Source organism: Atractosteus spatula, chromosome 3 (genome assembly GCF_055471065.1).
Source record: "Atractosteus spatula isolate fAtrSpa1 chromosome 3, fAtrSpa1.hap1, whole genome shotgun sequence".
Lineage (NCBI taxonomy): Eukaryota > Metazoa > Chordata > Actinopteri > Semionotiformes > Lepisosteidae > Atractosteus > Atractosteus spatula.
The window spans coordinates 48,445,950-48,467,969 of NC_142708.1; the positions used below are offsets into that span (position 1 = coordinate 48,445,950).

The 22,020-nt window shown below is 35.8% G+C and overlaps 1 protein-coding gene across 4 annotated transcripts in view; it reads right to left on the reverse strand.

Annotated features, from left to right (window-relative positions):
* The window catches only part of mast4 (microtubule associated serine/threonine kinase family member 4), a 199,723-nt gene that overhangs the window by 146,406 nt on the left and 31,297 nt on the right, over window positions 1–22,020 (reverse strand). Inside the window, exon 1 of one of the 4 annotated variants that reach the window (XM_088911339.1) lies at window positions 17,533–17,562. The exons of the other annotated variants lie outside the window; for them this stretch is intronic. The gene's annotated coding sequence lies outside the window, so the exon portion shown is untranslated. Of the gene's footprint in view, window positions 1–17,532; window positions 17,563–22,020 lie in introns of those variants that run through there. 4 annotated transcript variants of the gene reach the window in all.

The following is a 22,020-nucleotide window of genomic DNA, read 5'->3' on the forward strand; positions in this document are numbered from 1 at the left end:
GCTGTTTATATACTACTTGGAATAATCATGCTTAAATATGAAAATGTTTCTAATCTAAATTCAGTCTAGGATTTTCAAAATATTTTTGGATGCTTTTCAACCCATTTGGGAAAACAAAATTTTAGTTAAGAATTCAGATTTAATTACTGACAGAGACTAATCAGTGTGGCAGAAGAGTTTTGAAAACCACAGATCTTCAGCTATGTAATACCTTCAGCAAAAAAACTGAATGCTTGACATTCTGAAACCTGCATTTTAAAATTCCATGTATAATTGGAAACCGAATTATCCTCTTTTTGGTCTAGAAATACCTCTGCATTTTCTATTGAGACTTTCTACCCCATTCACTGTTCATTAACTCCAGCTTCAAGTACAAATAATTGAATCTTAACTTCACGAATGTGCAAAATATCTACAGTATGCTAAAATGTAGCATTGAAAAAAATAAATTAAGAAATGTTTTATTACAAATATTTGTACAGTATTTGCCCTATAATTTCTAGGTAATATGTAAAGATTTTGGATAAATGTCAAAAACAGGGATTTTAAGTGGTTTCCAACTTAATTAGTAAGACTAGGGATCCAATCATCCAGTGTGTCTGTGAAAGGAAACTCTGACACATAAGGGGATTAATTCACATCCTGAGGCCAGTGGAAATGAGACAAGAACAAACCATCCTAGCCATTTAAGCCCTAGAAGAAGTGTATTTAAAATCTGAATAACAAATATTTATAATGCTAAAAGGTAGACATTTTGTGAAGCCAAGAGCATAAAAAATAAGCATTCAAGTAATGAGTTCTCTCAACGAGATAGTTTAATCTCTCTTTCCATTTACAAAAATAAACACTTAAATGATTTAACATTAAACCTACCGATGGCCTCACAGCATCATCTCATGCTTTTAATCTTCCTAGGAAGCAGCCTTAATCTAAACTCCACATGAATGCACACAAATATCCATTCAGCCTGACTAAACCTCCATTTGTAAATATCATGCACACGTAGCGGAACACGTTATGAAAAGATACCGATTGTTCGAGTATAGTTATCCTATTTAATTTCTGTTCTATTCAAACTCACTTCTGCAGAACCGACTATTTCCTCAAGAACTCTTACAGAATGAAGGACTGGAGACATTAGTGGCCATTTTCATGTTTCCATGAAATCTGGGAGAGCTTGAAATGATAAAGTATTCAATACAAAACATCATACAAAGAAAGATAGTTACACTTCTAAGCATCCTGACAAACCACATACATTTTGCCTTATTTTCAGGGAAATATTATTTAATTTTAAATGATGTGAAACCTCACACGTAGGCTTAGTCTTAGGTGATAGTAATCTTTCATTTTCGCGATAACGTCTTATTCTGGCACCTAACCAGGAACATTACTAGTCTTGTACACTTTTGGATAACAGGTAATATAAATAAGAGAGCTCATCGTGCTTCTTCAGCTTATGAACACATCAAGTAGGAACTGACTACAACCGATGATCCCACTGTGCTTCAAATAAAAACAATTTCAAATTAAAATTGAGTTGTTTTTTTTTCTTAGAAATGAATCACATAAAAGTACATACAGTCTTTAACTAGGCTGTTATGCATGAACAAACCTAGCTAAACAGGAGCCCAAAAACTTTGTCTCTAAAGCCTGATCTTCGGTATAACTGACCAGCATTAAGAACATTAAGATAACTAAGATCTGAAATGTACTGATATTCAACATCCAGGAAACGGTGCATTAAAAATCTAGAATGCAAGGAGAAGGGCAGCTGTGGAATAGTACTGTCCTGTGATCCTCTTCCCTTCAGACCATTTAGCAAATGGAAAGGTAAACTGGGGAAAAGGGAAAGTGATCCCTCTAAGTTCTACTGCCATGTGTTACATGATGCACATTCCAGAAGGAAGGTGGAACAATAGTGGTCACATACTGTAGGAATGCTGATATTGTATCAAACAAGATCTCATTATTGCATTATTACTGGAGTATCTTCTCCCTCAGATTCCTTGAAATCTGACGATGCAGTAAGGAATGATGTAATTAGATTGCCTACTTTTTGTGGAAAATCTCATGGTAGACACTCATAACTACAGAACTAAAGAAACTAAAGAACAGCTCATAAAAGCCAAAGTGAAAAGAAAGTACCTGATTTGTTCATCTTTTATTGACCAGTTCCACTGTGTTCCGCAGAATACCGTTTTTCTTATATAAAAAAGCATGTTAACTAACAGTAAAATATCTGTTTGTAAACATAAGTATATATAATATTTTAATAAAATGTACACCTATTTGCTACTTCCTTGATATTCATATTCTCAACTTGATATTTATAACAATAAAAAGTGGCGATAACATTCAGCAGTAATTTCTCTGACAGCTAACCATTATATGTAATAATTATATATAATCATGTCCACATAAGTGATACAGTATTTCTTCTGTTGGAATGAAGGTTCCTCAGTTCATTTTGCATTAGGATTCGATTGCCTTTTACAAAACATAACTAACAAGTTATGGACAGACTGGAATAAACAAACTTTTTTCTTTTGCTTCCACCTACCGTACTACAGAAATGAACTATGTTCTATGAAGGCAGGGGGACTGCGTCTTGAGTTTGTGGAGGGACTGACTGACATCAGAAGGACTATAGGGATACCCTTGAAGGAGCCAGATTCTCCAGCTTATTCTAGTCTTATTGAGAGGAGTCACAGTGATCCTACAATCTTTTTCTTCACAATCAATAAAATGCTGAAATAAGACATTGAGTCTGCCCCCCTTCCCCCTCTTCTGAATAATGTAAAATTCATGTGATCGTTTCAGACCAACATAGATAATATGAAATATTAAGCAGTGGCCAACTTCTCTTCCTTCAGCTATGTGAACAGAGAAAGGTCTGACTGTTCATCTGCAGGCTTAGGAACAATATTAGTAGACCTTTCTTCTGTTACAGTCATATCAACGAAGCTGCACAGTCCTCATTTCCACTATCAAAAAATGTTCAAACCAGCTAGTCTAGCTTTCCTCTCTATGCAAAACTATATAACATACAACATTTATTAAATTTATTTTACACCAAAATACATCATATCCATATCCAACTGCTGACCTCATTCCTTGCACTCATGAGCACTGCTAACACTTGAATTTGAATTTGAGCTTGAATTTCTCTCACTTTATTTTTCTTGATGCTGTCTAAGAGGCAAATAGAATGTCTTATTGTTGTCTCATACTTGTTATATCTATGTCCAAAAACAATGTGTCCTGGGTCCTATCCCTACAACCTGAACTCAAAGCTTCTATTATCAACTTCAATGGATTCCTGAGATTTGGTTTTGTTTATATAGGCTTAATGTATGTTGCTAATAAAAAACTGTCCTGTGCTTAAAAACTAGCATCCTAATGCCAATTTGCATTTTCTCCCAAATATTTTGGGATGAGCAGTGATAAAATTACAATTTTATTTTGAACTAAATGAGACTTTGAACCTTGTCAGTCAGAGTTCAGACAGACAATACTGAAAACAGCCCTGGCTTTAATAATTTGCCGATGGCTTCTGATTTGATTGCTTTACATTCTCCTTCTGGGCTACAGTTTTCATTTCTGCCAATGACAATATCATTCTGGATGACTGATGCCGATTTACATGCCGATTAAAACAGATAGCTATGGCTTCTGCACTTTTCAAGTTTCAAGAGTTCTGTCATGGTTTAGGTTCATAGGCTCCCAACATCTGCCTCATAAAGATGGTGACTTTATGGCAGTTGACAGTGTTGGAATAAAACTGGAAGTAAAAACCTTGGTGTTGTCATTTGAAGCTCATCATCGGAACATCACAAGAGTATCTTTTTTACGGGCGGAGCGGCAGCTCTGTGGCTAAGGATCTGCGCCCGTGGCTGGAGGGTTGCCGGTTCAAATCCCGCGGCTGGCAGAGGAATCCTCCTCTGTTGGGCCCCTGAGCAAGGCCCTTAACCCCAGGTGCTCCAGGGGCGTCATATAAATGGCTGACCCTGCGCTCTGACCCCAAGCTTCTCTCTCCCCGTCTGTGTGCCTGTGTGTCTCATGGAGAGCAAGCTGGGGTATGTGAAAAGACACATTTCTAATGCAAGAAATTGTATATGGCTAATAAAGTGATCTTACCTTACAACTTTGTAACATTACTCAATTGAGAACCTCTTTTGTCTAACTCTTGTGTACCGACATAGTAATACATGTGTTTAATTCATAAAGACAGGATTAATATAATGCCCTTCTTCCTGGATTATCTTCTGAAGTACTAAATATATTTCAGAATGTCCAATGTTTCTGTGAAATAATAAAATAGTTCTCCCATCTCCTCATATTCAATGTACTGAAAGATCTAGCGCCAGGTTAAATTAAGGACTTATTGCATATATACAATTCAAATGCTAAATTGAGCCTGTTTCATCAAAGACCAGTTAAATTATAGAGTATTCCTGTGTGCAGCTATCACAATGAAACTCACTGCCCAAAACCATTATGGAATAGATTTTAATTCTTCTTAATATAAAATGCATATTAAAATGTATATTAAATTATTTTTAATGCACATTTACTTTGTATATTATATTTTTATGAATGTACACTGCTCTGAGATTCTTGAAAAAGTGCTTAGAACAATTCATTTTCATTTTTAAACTAATTTTGGGAATCTAAAAAGAACATGTACTGTAGAATCTATGTACTTTAGCTTATGAATGCTTCTGTATAGATAGCCAAGTAAATACTCTGCTCAGTAGCTACCAGTCTTGTAGTATTTCAACTGAATGCATCTGGGAACCGTAAATTAACAACTTATCCTTATATTATTTTCCAAGTGATTTTTTAATCACATCGAGTCAAAAATGTCCCTTATTCAAAATCTTGAGATGGGAATGTTCCTGAAATCTTACTCATCATAACATGGAATGATTTTAAAATATTCATGTTTTTTTACATCTCCAGTCCAATCCTATAAATGAGAATAAGAAAAAAGGCCGTCATTTGATCTGTAATGAAACGGCATGTTTTTAAATCTAATGAAAATCGAGTCATTAAACTGTTCGAATGTCCTTGATGTTATTAATTAGCATAGAGCCCCTTTCCTTTTTTTATGAGCACACTACAAACATTAAGTCAGATCTCCAAGGAAAAAAGAAAGGATTTGCATGTTGTTTCATTCTGATTAATGAGGTAATACTACTGTATTTGACATTTTGAGTTAAGAATGATTACATTAAACATCAAAAAACATTTTGAAGCAGTGGTGTGGACCAGTTGTTAGGGCTCCGTACTGGTAACTGGACAGCTTGAGTGAAATCCCAAGCGAGGCACTGTTATTGAGAAAAGGTTTTCAGTACAGCAGACAATACAATTGATATTAAATCAATTTTGACCAGTTAAAGAATTTAAACCTGTTCTTATTTACTGCAGTTTTTTTTTACATAATCAGTTCAGGCAAAGCACTGTTAACTGCAAGATCTGAGGCATTACTCACTCATTTGTTTCTGAGAAAGAGAAACTTAAGCACCTTGCTAATATTTCTCATGAAACGGTGAAATAACATACAAGTCTAAACACCTGCTTATGCCTGAAAAGTTAGAATGCTGAATGCTGACAAATTTGAAACAATCGTTGGTATTATTTAAGTCAAACATTTCATTCCTCTTCCTTTCAAAGACATTCTTAGACCAACTGGAATGGCAAAACTGAGTTTCTTATTAAACACAATCACAAATGGGTACAGGGCAGCGACTCTCATGACATGCATATTTGACTGCGTGATTCCATGTTTATAGATCAACAGACTGTTTGGAACCAAGTTCTGTTGTTATTTAAGATGAGATCTGAAAATGAGCTTGAGTGAAGGAAACGCTTAAAAACCATGGTTGATTTAATTACGAATTCAATCATCTTAATTAAGACATACCTGTAAGTTGGAACAAACATCAGAAGGTACAAAGGTATTCCAGTACCATGACTGCAAAACTAGACTAAGGAACCTTCTTTTTCCATACCATAAGATGTAAATATATCAAAGTAAACCACTGACATTGTGATTGGCACAGTACAAAGATGCCAAGCATATGAATGTATAATGTATAATTTGTGCCCAACACGCAACTTTTGTATACAACACAAAACACACAACATACAACTTTTGTGCCCATTTTCGTTAAAAAAAGGGATTCAATGACACTATTCAAATACAATAAAGGTGAACACAAGGAGAATGTTTAGCTTTCTCCTGTGTCACATCTTTGCAAATTGCAAACAGAGATGTCTGCTCACAGAACAGGATATAATTTGTGAGCTTTAAAATTCACGACATATGGCCTATTATGAACTGAAGAATAAAGAATATCCTTTGGCTTCCTTTAAATTAATGTGTTAATAACTCATCAAGAATGATAATACAGGTATATAAAAGTATGACATTTTAAGGATTTAGACTTTGAAATAATGATAATGTGTTGTTTGTGGTGTCAGTTTGTGTTAAACAGAATACAATTAGTAGTATACACAGTATGTAGTAAGTGTTTTGTTCATCAATTTTGATTGATTTTTAAATTAAAAAACATTGCACAACATGAGAAAAGCGGCAGACGGCCATTTTTCATTGAGAACATTCACTGAGCGCACTCTGCTTTTAAAACTTGGGGAAAAAAAAATAAAGTCACAAATAACAAGTTGTTTTAGTTTGTTCACTGGCCAGGGTGAATTAGAATTAGCATTCTAATTTGTGAATGGGCAGGTCGAGTGAAAGTGGGGGGGGGGGGGGGGGGGGGAGAGAAATGGTTTTAAACTTTTCAGAAATGAAATTCTAAGAGAACAATAATAGTGAAAAGGAAGAGGACTTCCCTTATTACACAAACACATGGAGTCAGACACTGGCTGATGTGCCGTCTCCGTCTGGTCAGGAACACCCTCTCCTCAGAGAGTATTAATCACGTCCCGTTTGCATTCGAGTCAGGAGTTAGCCTGCTTTGTGACTTGTGGATACTAAGGTACAGTATGGCAAGGAAACCAAAAATCGTAACCCAACAAGAGCCAAATGGAAAGAAATACTTCCTCTAGGAGTACCTAACAGTTTAATGATTCCATTGTGTTACAAACATGTCTTACATGTGTCCATTCATGGCAGTAACGTCAGATGAAGCTGGCTAAATGCTGACAACAAGATGGAGACTTAATACAGAGTTTTGTTTTTTGAGTCCATTAAATCCTTATTAAGCTCCACACAAACAAGTGCTTAAGGTGTTTTTTTCACAGCAAACAAAGGCTTTCAGCTTATTGATTGATTTAAAAAAAAAACTGATGCACTTTTTTAAAATCCTATCTATTGAAATATTACTACAGACAATAGTTAAAAAAAACTAATTTAAAGTAGTAGCATCTGACCCTCCAGTTTCATGGTATTTCTTTTAGTGTGGTGATTTATTATTGACGAGATCTAAATTCTTTCTAATTAAAAATAAGAAAAAGCATATATTTCACAAAGTTTAAGAGATATTACAGTTCTTTCAAAAGAAATGAGCATTATAATATGGTGGTAACTTTACTGCTGGCATGCAGCCTACAGCGTGCTTCCCCAGAAACATCACTTATTCCAACATAAAGGATCATCATGTTAACATCATGAAGGCTTTGTGATTTACAGTGAACTTCAAATCGAGCGAAGGCGGCACAATATCAGGAATATCACAATAAAAGGAAATAAAACCTCTTCACACCCTTCAGAAGCCATGCCGGCGTTTGCGGTACATGGCAGCTCGGCTGAAAGAGAAAACCCGGCTTTATCTGAAACTGCTTCAGTTACTCCTTTACAACATCCATTCAGCAAAACAAAATGCAGAAAAAAACCCTCTCGAACACCGAACAAAAGCACTGTGAGAGATAAAAGAAGGGGCTTCTCCTCCGCTGCTTTATGCTTATTAAAGCAATCACTCTCCAGTCTGCTGCAGACGTTCCTGACTAGAATACTGGCCAGTAAATATCAGTAGACAAACAACAACATTATTCTGTGGCAATAAAGAACAATGCTTGCATACAGTCATCTCAACAATGCTGAACATCATCCAGGCTGCTTGACATTTCAAACTCATTTAACAGAAACAGAAACTGGGTAGACCAGAAATTAAGATTAGGTAAACTGAGGTAAGGAACTTGCATTTAATTAAAATATATATACATTTACACTCCCTTATTTACAACTCCATGAAATAAATTTCACAATTGTGCAAATTAGCAAGAAATAGCAAAAGAGACAGATGGACGAAAGAGCCTCATGATTCTGACAATCTGATGCACCTTCACATACAAAAGAAAAGAAGCTTTAACAATAGCTACAAACAAACCATTTGAATGGCTTTCCATTGACATGAAATACTGAAGTAAAAAAGAGGTTAGGTTTCTACAGAACAGATGTAACCTATAAAGAACAATCTATAAAAATTGTATGGGTCTTCAGCAAAAAAAAAATTAGGTCGGGGCTCATATGTTTTTAGTGATAAACAAATGTGCTTCAGGTCAAAGACAGTAACTGAACCCTAACAAAAACATACAGCAGTACTGATGTTTAAACTGACAGAACTACAATGAATATACTCGTATCAGCCAGATTTAAAAAAATTGTTGCTGCATCTATAAAATGGTTTTGTTGTGTGTATATGGAAACTTAACTATTTCAAATATGCTGACTGTGAAAAAGTCACGTTTGATGTTTGCCATTTTTTCTACTGAACAACCACCAGGGGGCAGTACAAAGTTTTAGAATCAGTGCTTAGAGTAATAAATACCACACCAAGTTCTGAGTATGAGTATTGTAATCAGGAAATATGAAATAATTAATATTACTAAATTTACACATTTAATTGGATTCTCCCTAAGGCTTGATAATTAAAGTTGGACTTCAGGGATAGTTGAAGTGGGACCCCTCTATTATACAAGTCCTTTGAGATTCCATCAGATTGAAAGTGCTATATAACGCTAAAGCATCATTAATTACTACAAATTGCCAAACACATCAACAGTGGTCTGAAGTTTGTTGGAATTACTTTCATTTTGAAAACTTGCTACTCTGCACAAATGATTCCTGTAAGATGTTGATTTGACTGCCAAGAGTAAAATCAGAAAAGGTACTTTGAAATTTAAAAAAAAATAGCCCATTCAAGCCACTATTGCACTTTTTCCACATGAACAGGCTTTGAAAAGAAGCAGTTGAAATTTGTAGCTAGCTTCATGTCCTTTTCAGACATTTCAAGATTTTGTCATAGCAATTTACACTAAGCCAGCATGAAGCAAGGTTGGAAATCAGCCAAAGTTCAAATCAAATGGTTTAGGTGTTCTAAAGAGAAGGAGCTTTTGAAAATGTGGTGCACGTCACTGGTTTGGTTGATACTACTGCACAAATGTCACGTCAGTGAAGCAGGTTACAGAATATCAGAATATTTTTGAAGTTGATCAGTTACCCCGTGTTCAACGACGACCAGACTAAATGTTCAGACTAAATGACCACTGCCAGTCAGGCAACCCACCACATTGATCTAAACAGAACTCTCACCTGTATCATTTTGTATAAATACAAATGCAAATGTATAATTTCATTATGAGAATCATACCTACAGTACCTAATTTAAATGTCTCTTGGTGAAATGGGTTTAGAACAGGAGCAGCTCTGGTTTGAGCTGGGAATCGAGAATTTGACAGTTCAGTGTAGTTATAATTGTAACAAGGTGGTGAGAAATAAAGCAGAAGTAGGTATAGGTGATGATGCCAGGATTTCACAACCTGCCAGTTTAATCAGTGCTACAATCCCCAAAAAAATGATTGTGAAAGGTTTTGTGATGTGTGTCAGGCTGCAATCTTCATTCATATACTGTAGGTTCTCAGTTTATTTAATCTTACACCATGGCTCTAGAATTATGCCTGCCAATAGTTCTAGATAGACTACATGGCGATTGAAAGTGGCAAAGTGGCCAGTTTGAAATTTGAAGGAAAAATCCTTGCAAATCGCTAGGAGAAGCCTTATAAGCTGGGTCAGCTAGCTAATCTACTGTCTTTGTAGCTCTACAGTTCACCGTCTCTAAAGGGCACAAGACTGGTCATGCTTTTTTATGCACTAAACGATTTATGTGCACCCCATTAATTCTTGGAAAGCACTATATATAGTATTTTAGCTCCGCCATTTATATGAAACCACAGCATTTTCTTAGTTTCTTTCATCCTGGCAATTAAGAAACAAGTCATAGGATGTTTCATCTTTTCCTTAAACTGCAAAACAAACAAGTGGAAAGGAATAATACCTCCGGATAGCAGCCAAGATATCTCATGACTAGCACACACTTGCATTGGTAACTCCTATTGATAGTGCCTAAAGAAAAAGATTAAAACAATGTTGGCACCAATTGTGTCAACCAGAAAAGATATGAAGACAGAGAAAACAAAGTTGCCTTTTCAAAGATACTTGAAAGTACTCTAGTTGTTTCTTTTAATGAAACAGATATTATACAGTAAGTTAGGTACATACAGAAATTCTAAGAGAACAGGTAGGTGTGTCTGTACCTGCCTAAACGTCAAGATAATAATAATAATAATAATAATAATTACTTGCACTTATATAGCGCTTTTCTGGACACTCCACTCAAAGCGCTTTACAGATAATGGGGACTCCCCTCCACCACCACTAATGTGCAGCATCCACCTGGATGATGCAACTGCAGCCATAGTGCGCCAGAACACTCACCACACACCTGCTATCAGTGGGGAGGAGAGCAGAGTAATGAAGCCAATTCATAGGTGGGGATTATTAGGAGGCCATGATTGGTAAGGGCTAATGGGAAATTTGGCCAGGACGCCGGGGTTACACCCCTACTCTTTTCGAGAAACACCCTGGGATTTTTAATGACCACAGAGAGTCAGGACCTCGGTTTAACGTCTCATCTGAAGGACGGCGCCTGTTTTACAGTATAGTGTCCCCGTCACTATACTGGGGCATTAGGACCCACATGGGCCACAGGGAGCGCCCCCTGCTGGCCCCACTAACACCTCTTCCAGCAGCAACCTTAGTGTTTCCCAGGAGGTCTCTCATCCAGGTACTGACCAGGCTCACACCTGCTTAGCTTCAGTGGGTTGAAGATGAATTACTGCAGCAACAGCTTTTGATACAGAACACCAAAATAAGTTTTACAGTGAGCTTTAGGCTTTTACTATCTGCAGTTCATTCCTTAGTGACTTAAGTTTACATACTGTACCTGCCCTGCATCAGATCTGGCTATAGTTTTTCTGATCTCTGTTCTCCATTATACAGTATAGAGCTAACTAGAAAGCCCAGCAGCCATCATTTTCACAGTGGAGGAAGAGAAAAACATTTAATAACACAAAATTACATCCAAATAATCAGAAGTTTCATTGTAAATGTATTTTCACAGACATACTCTGTACTGGCAGATGTTGCAGTCTTTAGTCTGCAACAATGACATGACAGCTTAAGATTACCAATTTTTTCAAAGCTGGCTTCCAAAAATTCAGTTCTGTTATATAACATCCAGCTGGTGGATTAATCGCCATCTCAACCCATCAACTTAATGATGATAGGGAATTTAGTAAAAACAATGCCATAGAAACAAACAAATGAATGTATACATAAGTGGCTTAGCTGCAGAACTGACAACCAGTTAAAAATCGGGGAATGATCAAACAGAATACTCCAATAAAACATAATGCACACCTTTAAAGGAAATCGGAAATTCACATAATCTCCCAACTACCCCCATGTGAATTCCAAACAACACAATACACCTTAAAACTCTGGGGCACAGTGTAAAGAGGACTAAGCCATTTCACAAACTGACACACATAACAGCTTTTGAATTGGATGTTACAATTGATGATGGGAGTAGTAACTGTAGTGAGAACTGCTTTAATTACAACAAAAAAGAACAACCATGTTTAAACAACATTCAGTAAAGTGTCAGATTCAGAAAACAAGACTGGAGTGGGCCCTTTACAATCGTGAAAAATGCATTTAAAAATCCAAAGAAAATGACTTCTGATTATTTGTTAGAATTCTTCAAGAACTGTCATAATTAAAATCCTATGCTCCATCAGTGCATGGCTTTATGTACATAGTGCATCTCATAAAAATCTATTATAAATCTATTACAGTTACTTACCGTAACTGAAAACATTTCTGAAGCAAATGGTTATAAGAAATTAGACTATTAAGAAAATGTATCACCAGTTTTTTTAGAAATGGGATACTGGTTTGGACAGGATTTGTTTTTTGTCTTATTTCTGTTTACTCTTTATGTTCTTGATATTATCACTTGTTTCTAACTTCTTGCTACATACACTATGATTTATTTACATCCATTGTAAGTTTGGGGACAATTAATCTGTTTTTGAAGAATTTCATTAAACTATTAATTTAAATTTATAACATAAAACTGAGACAAAGCTGTATATGACTTGAAAAAATGCATAAAGTTGATGCTAAAAGTTAACACACAATAGAAAATTCAGGTTAAGAATTTCTTCCTTTCAATGTTTGTCAGAAAAAGCATCGACGTTTGACTGATGAACTTGCTCAAAAACGTTTTTTTCCATGTCTTAAAGGCCAACATTTTCCATCTTACTCAGAATGTCTTTAACACACTCAGACAAGTCAGAGTAATGTACTTTACATTCTGCTATCCTTTGCAATATTTTGTGCATACATATTAATGAAGATGACTAATAACATGTACCATGTGCTAATATGCCCTTATTAGGATTGCATAATAAAGTACAGCAAAGCCTTGAGCTATTTTGTTAAGGAAATAATAAAAGGGTAATAAATTGCTCCATAAACAATTAACCCATTGTTAAATGTATTCTCATTAACTTTGTAGTCTATATTTATATGCTTCTACTGTATACTTTATATAAAGAATATTTGCATCAGTACAGTATTAGAGATACTTCACATTTTGACCACATCTACAGAAATCCTCACCAACTCATACTGAAACGGACAATGGTGTATAGTGTATAGCGCTCCACCTATTCGACTCTACTCGGCTAACTTGCTTTCAACCTGGAAAGCTTTTGTTACCCTGTTTACTGAAGGTGTCTAAGAAAACACTGGGCTGGCATAACAGTCATAAGTAAAATGATTTTTAGAGAAAAAATAGTTTCAAACTTGGCCAGGAGGAACAGTTTTATTCTAATAATTTTCTATTAGTCATGAGAAGTCTCATTGTACAGATTATCTTATCTAGTTAAAGGTGAACTTATCTAGTTAAAGGTAAACTACAGTCCCAATTTCTCAGAGGGGTTATTAAATCGCAGTAACAAAATAAATGTATTGACTGTATCGCAAATTTTTAGGAAATCCAAATCAAGCAAAAAATCATGAACTTTGTAAACGTACTGTATGACTGCCATGTTGGTCGCAAACCAGTGGTCTCGCCATGGGCTTAGAGTGATAGTTTGCGAGAACTGTGACTTAAACCAGCCCTTCCTGCTCACTAGTTCCTGTAATGACTAATGTAATACGATTTACAAGAAAATAAGTGCAGGTTGCCAGCAGACATTTCACCGCAAAAATGTTTAAACGAGATCTGCACGCAGAGGTACTGTAACAAGTAAGTTGAATTTGTCTGAAAACCACCTTGAAGTGGAGAGCAATATTTTTGTTGGATTAAAAGAGTTGTAAATCTGCTTGTTTACAATGTAATAGGGCTGTTTTACCTCACTGGGTGCTTTGTTGCTTAATTCTGAATCACAGACAATGACAGCAACATGGCGATGTGTGTACTTGGAAATTTAGTCTATTTCGTTATGTAAATTTGAAGTTATACACATTACTGTGTATTTTTTACTTCCTTGTGGTTTGAAATGCACTCATCAATGCAAGATGTAGGGCAATGTATTTTCAAACCCTGTTTTAATGTCTTTTGGAAATAACCAAAACTTTTTCTCCCACATTGATAAATGATTTTCAAATTAGTTTTTAAAATAGTGAACTTCAGTGGATTCACTCTTGAAAATAAATCTATATCCTTAAATAATGCTCTACTTCTCCTGTGTTAAGAATCATGCAAGCAGGATCAAGCAACATATAAGCTGTCTAACGCTACAGTAACACTGTCAAGATCCATTATTTTAACAGCCCCTGAGGCACCACGGTTAGATTCTCATTGCTAGACTTGTCTCTCAACAGAATGAAGTCCACACTTTCAAATTAGAGCGAGGCATTGAAAAGGCTTGAGAAAACTTTTTACAGCTCATTTCTTCTCAGATGTGTCTGTCCATTTAGATGCCAAATAAAAACAAAAAAAGGTATAACCATTTGAATTGCAGAACACTATTTCTCAAAACCTTATGCAAACGAGATATCACTTAAGCTGTCCATACATCTTGAGCTATACAAGAAACTATTTATGTTTTAACACTAACTTCTTCACCTATGTATCACTACAATGATTTTGTGACTAAAGCACGTAATATGCTGTATTATAAAGGCTGACGGATTATTTGATGAAATGATGTTAGAAATATTACAATGATGTAAAGAGATATTTTCAAGACTGACTTTTCTGTGTGCACTGTAAGGGTTTGTGGTAACAGAAGGAATTATAACAGAAGGATATAATTTTGCTACATTATATTAAAAGATTAGAGTTCACCTATGGTAAGAGGCAACTCCAATCAGTGCTGAGAAAATGATACAGCTGTTAACTGTATCTGCCAACAGCCAAAAACAGTGCTGATCTATAGGGTGCTACAAGTTACAATTAAAAAATCTGCACTGTAGTAATTAAGAGAATAAGTTGTGATTAAGAGCTTGAATCTGTAGTATGTTCCACATGTTATGTCATCATTAGCCAGGAGCTGAGAGCTACACTCACTGAAAAACAATTTTCAAAAATACATTCCTATGAAATTTCTTTTTCCATTTGAAAACGTGAAAAAAATCTTTGATTTTTTAGCCCCTGGTAATTATTAGCAGATTCAAAGATAAGGTAGGTATGAAAAGCATTCTGTAGATTGGCTCATTCCTGGAATGTAAAGAATGTCCTGTGCTAGAAAGCTATAGTCTAGGCCATAATGAATCCTTGGTCGCCTAGAAGAGCTGGTCCCATCTGCATTGCGATTATGTGTTAAATGCTGCACTTGAGAGTTAACTGTGTTGGTTTTCCTCAAACACTGCCGCACTGTAAAGGGCAAACCATGTGTAAAAGGACTCAGTGTATAAGAACCTGCTACAGAGGGTGATGTCAGTCACCCCTTTGTAACCTATAGAGTGTAGAAATCTCCTCTAGAAGGAGGCCTTGTCTTCTGGAACAGTGATCAAGAAGAGGACTCAAAACAGCCAGAAACGGTTGTGTAGCAAACCATGCTTGGAGATACAATGCACGAGTTACTGTAAAGAACCAGTTAACAAGAACCAACAAAAGCAACTGTAAACCCAATGGCAGAGACCATAAGAAAATGTCAGGGGTTTCTATATTCTTCGTTTTGGAAATGCGGAAGTCGGACAATAACCAAATTAAATTATGACACTGATGTCAAAACCCCAAGGCAAATGCTACAATTTCACATTTACAGTGAAACTCTGCCTTATTAAATTAGTAATACCTAGGACGCTTATCACTTTGAAGCAAATAAATACAATTTTAATTTGTTTTTCCAGAGCTCTCCAGAAGTTCCTCAGTCCTGTAGCAGGAGAAAAAAGAAAGGGACAACATGTGTACATATTGCCTTTATGTATTTATAGGGGATTTTTCCATGTCTTTCTAGATTAGTTTTTAAACGTTGCAGCTTCCCAATTTTTATAGAGATCCATGTTGCTTTATAACAGCTCTTATTTCATCTTCAGATGATTAGAGACCAGAACAATAAATTCCAGAACGTTAATAACTTTTTTCTTATTTTAGACTACAGTCTGGATTCAGCACCTAGATGTGAAGCACAACTGATTTTTCTGATCAGAGCACTTAAATGTACAAAAGTAAAAGGTATATAACAAAAAACTGCAGCTGACAAATCTAAAACAAGTATTTTTCCCAAATGAGTGCATTTACGGCTAAAGCAGTATTTTTGGACATTAATAGTTAAGGATTTATCATCTAGCACTCATCTGAATTGTTTTTGTCAGATCTTACATACCTCCTGCTTTTAAACACTTACAGTACAGTAGGTGCTAAAAGAAGCGGAGAAGAAAAATCAGCCTTAACTGTACATTAACTGACACAGCGCAGACTTTCAAAATTTGGAGTTTCCACTAAAGTCCTAATGATATGTTTCATTGTTAAACATGTTTACATGGGATCCAAACTCTCAAGAGTCTCAAGCAGTACATGCACTCATTTGGAACAATGCTTGGTTATCCAATTGGCCAACTGTGGGAGCATGATTATACCCTGCTGGGGTTTTCCCAGATAGCCATGCAATTGCAATCCTTGGAACCTGCCACCCAGGAACCAGTGGTTCTGCATTGGCAACAGCAAGAAGTGCAGAACTCAAGATGTGCAGATTTGTCCCTACAGCATTTCAAATGTCAAACAGCTCAACAATGGATGTGTCAGGAGACGGCATTCGCAGCCCTTGTATCTCCCCAACCTCTGCTCACGTGGTATTCTATTATCCTGATTTCAAAAGAAAAAAACACAATTCCAAATACCTAAAGAAAAAATAGAAAATTCCCAAACTTTTTTAAAAGAATATTTACACCAACTTCTGTTTACACAGATGTGCGCTCAAATGTAATCAATCAGCCTTAGAATGGATGCAGGTTACATAGTCCTTGGAATAAATAAACACACGGTATTGATGTGTCTTTGGGGAATAGCACATTATTAACCTGAGGTGAAGTTCAAAAGTAGTACTACAGTAACACGCCAACACTGAAGGACAAAATAGACGTGCAGATATCAGGAATGCCTGAGGGAAGCTCCCGTGAGGTGTAGATGCAGATGTCAAAAGCTGTCAGCACGGGCTGCTCCCCCACAATATCAGACACTGGAGTGACATTTCTGAAGTAACTCAAGAGGAACAAAGTTTGAAGCTATTGCGGTGTGAAGTAAACCGTATAGTAGCAATTTATGTTTTTAAGAGATAATTATCGAGGGTGTGAAAACAATGATTCCCTTGATGCTTCGCTGAAAGACAGAGAGCTGAAAAAATGTATAGCCACCAATTTTAACATAACAGTATTTCTATGTGACTTTGTTCTTAACCGTCTCAACTGGCCTAATATAAAATGCTGCCTTCATTTTAAACATTATAGTTACAGCACAGTGTTAATCAGAAGGATGACTTAAATCAACATGCCTGCCAGGATCTACATTGGGATCAGTAGACACATGCTGGGTTCCCACATCCAAACATGCAGTATTCAGGCAACACCTTTTGTATCAAGACAATTCTTGAGTTTTGTATTATTTAAACACACAGCTATGGATTAATAAAGATAGAAAAAAAATCCACTGCCTTTGTGTAACTGCGCATTAAACAAAAATAGGGTGCTTACAGGTAAAAGATTTTTACAATTGCAGTGGTTCTGCTATCAGTGGCTTGATGAAGTGACTTCTGGAGTATCTGCAACAGCACATACAGAACAACAACATGGAGCAGTTTAGACCTTTGATGGTTTGTTATTCATATTTTAAAAATACTGACGTAAAAAACATACAATATACATTTATAAAGAGGTTTGGTTTTAGTAAAAATAAGTCAGATAAAACTATTATTAGTATATAAAACTTCTGCAAGGAGCAGAAATTACTATTGTTGATCTACACAGAGTATTGGTGTTAAAGAAGAAGCTATATCTCTGGAAAACAAAGATTAACACTGAGTTTTCCATTGGGGTCTTTGAATAATTACATTGAGGAAACAGAACTTTAGTTAGCCTTTGGCAAAAGTGTTCTGAAGTCAATAAAGGATCACTTGATTTTTTTCAGTGCCACTATGGACAAATATTTTACAAGAAAATACAGCTCTGAATGCCTGGAATTTGCATTCCGCAGTGAAGACATTAGCCTTATCCCTTTCAAATGACTTTTGAGAAGAGCCAATTCAGTTTCTGAGGGAAACAGTGAATTTGGAAGTGAAATAAAATAACAAAACTAGACAATCAGTCTTTGAGTGAGTCTGGGACAGTTGATCCAAGTGTAATGAACGATGCAACAATTTTGAACATGCAAATGGCCAGATTTTGAATTTTCAGCTTTTAAAAACTTTTGAGTATCAAAAACTCAATTTAAACATAGGCCTAAACTGGCACTTTCCATGGCTGTTTTGAAGGAGAAAGGTTACTACAAGCCGAATACGTGATCGCTTACAGAGCTTCTCAGTCTATCAGATTATAAGGAGTTTCAGTTTCCTTGCTGACCTCAAGCCAGCAGCATGTCTGGCTGAGTGCCATCTCACCGAAAGAAACCCAGACTTTAAACTCAGTAACTCCTAGAATCAATATGGCCATTATAATGAAGTACTGTATTTTGCAGTTTCAATACCAATTTGAACCAAACTGTTTAGTGTTTGTTTTGGTGTAAAATAAACAGAAGAAAGGTTACAAAAAAGAGACCATTCGGTCCATCTAGCACATTTGGTTGCAAAGTTAAATGATCCAAGGGTCTCATTCAGCTGTCTCTTCAAAAGCCAAGATACCACCTTCAACACCATGGCTGGGTCGCTTCTCACTTGAAACTTCCATTGCAGCTGTAAGGCCGTATTTTAAGGATCCTTTTCCTACTTAAGTATTTTTACGGATAAAGCCCAGACTTCAGTAGGTATTTTTAAGCTTCTGGAATGAATGTATTTCTTGCTTCATAATATAACTTAAAGCAGAAATTTTGTTACAGAGTAATGTAATATTGTAGTCAAAGCTAAAATGTATTTAGCAAATTCAAAACAAAAGTTTTTTTTAGTTAAGAACAACCAAGGGAACACAAATGTAAACCATGGGAAAACGCATTTCTTTTTACACAAAGGACAGTGGGAGTCAACAACTATGTCAGTACTCCAGCACTTCAAGCCTCCACAATATCCTCGGACCCAAGCAGTCAAAAGCTCCATATACTGTATATAATACTGGGAAACAGGATGCAGTAATATTGTAGATATGCAGATACACAGATACAGATACACCGATGACAGGACAGGGACACTTTTTGAAGATTAATAACACTTGCTAATTTTGGAATTTAGTCATTAACAATAGGAACAAAACAACAACTCCTTGTGGTGGAAGATACCACCCTCATTTTTTTCCTCCAAATGTACCATTTGTACTTCATCTATCATTTACGTGTTTTGCGTAAAGCAAAATGCATCTATGACGATCATTCACACCCCTTGTTTAATGAATTCCAATTACTCCCTTCAGAAAGCAGATACCGACTCCCCAATTCCAAAACCAACAGATTCAAGTTCTCATTCATACCTGTAGCCCTATCCTTACGTAACACTTGGTTTTCAATGCAAATAAATGTATGTTGTTATTTTTTTTCCTGTCCGTCTGTACACCAACACTACTGCTGTAAAAACAAATTGCATCCTCGGGGTTAAAACTGATTTGGCATCAAACCTGTTTTTTTCTGTGGTTGGTAATACTGTTTCTACAAAAGTTACACACTACAGTGAATATCTTGTTTACTCAACGCCTAAACAAATGTATTAAAAATATGCAGACTGTTTAAGATGAGCATACATGTATGCAAATGCTTATCTTTAATAGTGTTATTTACTCTAATGTCCTTTTTTATTGCAAGCATCATAAAAGTTGTAAATGTATGAAACTTATTACGCTCATTACTCTTACTGTATGTTCTTCTTAATATGCCACACTTCTTTCTGTAGCTGAGAAAAACAATTAATCAAAAAGTAATTACTGGCTAAAGATTAATTTTAAGCAGCCAGTTTATTACTTTTTAAACAGTGCTTTGACTTGACAAGTTCAACATATCTGTTTACCTTCCTAGTCTAACAGTGCTTCTGTTTACACTTTTGGCTTGCCAACAAGTAGAGGTGTATTTTTACCCACATATTCTGGCTAGTAAAATGATATAACTGTTAGAAGCTCTGGTCCTATAACTGTTGACCCTGGACAACATCTAAATGGTGGCCTAAACGTAATTCAAACCAGGGCCACCTTGTCATTTTTCCATGTTCACACTAGAAAAAAATGCAACTCTGGGCCAAGCTAATACACAAGTATGAAAGATCTCTATACACTATATTGCTTCCTGACATACATCAGAATACCATTAGGACCTAGAGATTTCTCTAGAACAACTAATGAATAATAAATCTACAATAGAAGTATTCAACTATTTATTTGATTGTATTTGACTTACTTCACACAGGGTGGAGCAAACCCCTTCCATTGTACTCGAGTATATATCTAGTGTAATCAAGATACAGTATTTGTATATCATACTTCATTTCTATTGCACTACAGTACATAACGTAAGACATTTTCTGTGATTTTAATTTTCCTTTTGTGTAAATAAAGCTTTTGCATTACAAAAACCGTAAACTTTCGAAGTTATTTTGGACAGCCTACTGAATAGAATTCTCTTTTGAAAATAACAGCCTCATTTTCTGCCAAGCTCTGTAAAATCCAGATGGATCCACACAGCAGCGCAGTGGAAGATGAGGTTGAGAATGGTTTTAAACAGTTCTGCACATGCAGGGAGAAGCAGTGACATTTGTCCTCTGCCATTCCTGCCCGCCTGCATTGCAGAACATTGCTGAGTTGTGCATTTTCAATGAAGCCCTCAAGAAAGCTGCAACTTCAGACACATAACTCTTTGTTTTGAACAATCAAGCATTTATTAAGTTAAAATACTGCTATTTCTTCAAAACAAACAATCTTGCCTTGTTGACAGCCAAAATATAAGGGGATATGAAGTCAAACCTAGGAATACATAGTTTAAATTGGCTTAATCTACACAAAATGATGTCACATCCCTATTATTTTTAAAAATGTACCTTACAATCATATTGCTTACAGCTGACAAAAGCTGACAAAGTCCCTCATTAAAAAGGTCTGCTTCGATTTCAGATTTGTAAACTAACCAAAATGCATGCAGGCAACATAGTATCCGATTAAAATAAAATGCATGTCTGCATTAAGTGTGCTCATTTCAAGCTCTGCTTCATTTGTGACATAACTAAAAACATTCTGGATTGTTCCAAACATCAAAATTGATCAAGCATCCTATGAATTTTTATTCAGTGCTCCAGGGAACTGGAAAGTGTTGTCAGAGGAACAGATAACCAGCCACATTTAAGTGGAGATAGAAGGAACTATGGGCTGTGAACATTTTTAATATTTGATACTGAAGGAACATTGTCTTTCTATTGTCATATTTCCTGAACCATGATGCCCCTCTTGACAATTTTATTTCACTGTCGATATTGTCACAAAAATGACAATACTATTACAAAATTACAGCTTTCTTATCTGGGTTTCTTTCACATGAACATAAACTATACAACAGCCAATAGGGGGACCAAGAATATATCTGCATTTAATAAAACCACCATACCATTAAACTCACAAGTGTAAAAACACAGAAGTATGAAGATTTTGATATACACATATCTTGCTGCTATGTGCACTGGATGTTTTAAATTGTGTTTATCACGTTCTAGTGGAAACTTTTGATTCCCCCATTTTAAACTGGGTGGATTAAAAGTCTGTGGGAACATTCAGTAGAAATCACCATTATTATAGGACAGAGCTTTTAATTGGACTCAAGCCCTGGATGAATAACAGCACTGAAAAGTACTCCTTGCAGACCCAACCATCACAGAAATGCGATTCTCATAAGCACCCTGCTGATACTATGGCTCAGAATGAAAGAATTAAAATAGCTAAACAGTCATTAACATGCTGTTATGAACATTACCAGGCATTATTTGAAACAGCAATGGTTGTCAAGTTATTTTCTTTAACTACAACAGTCTGGGTTTAACCAATATAGACAGATTTATACTAAAACCAAGCCCATTCATAAAACGAAA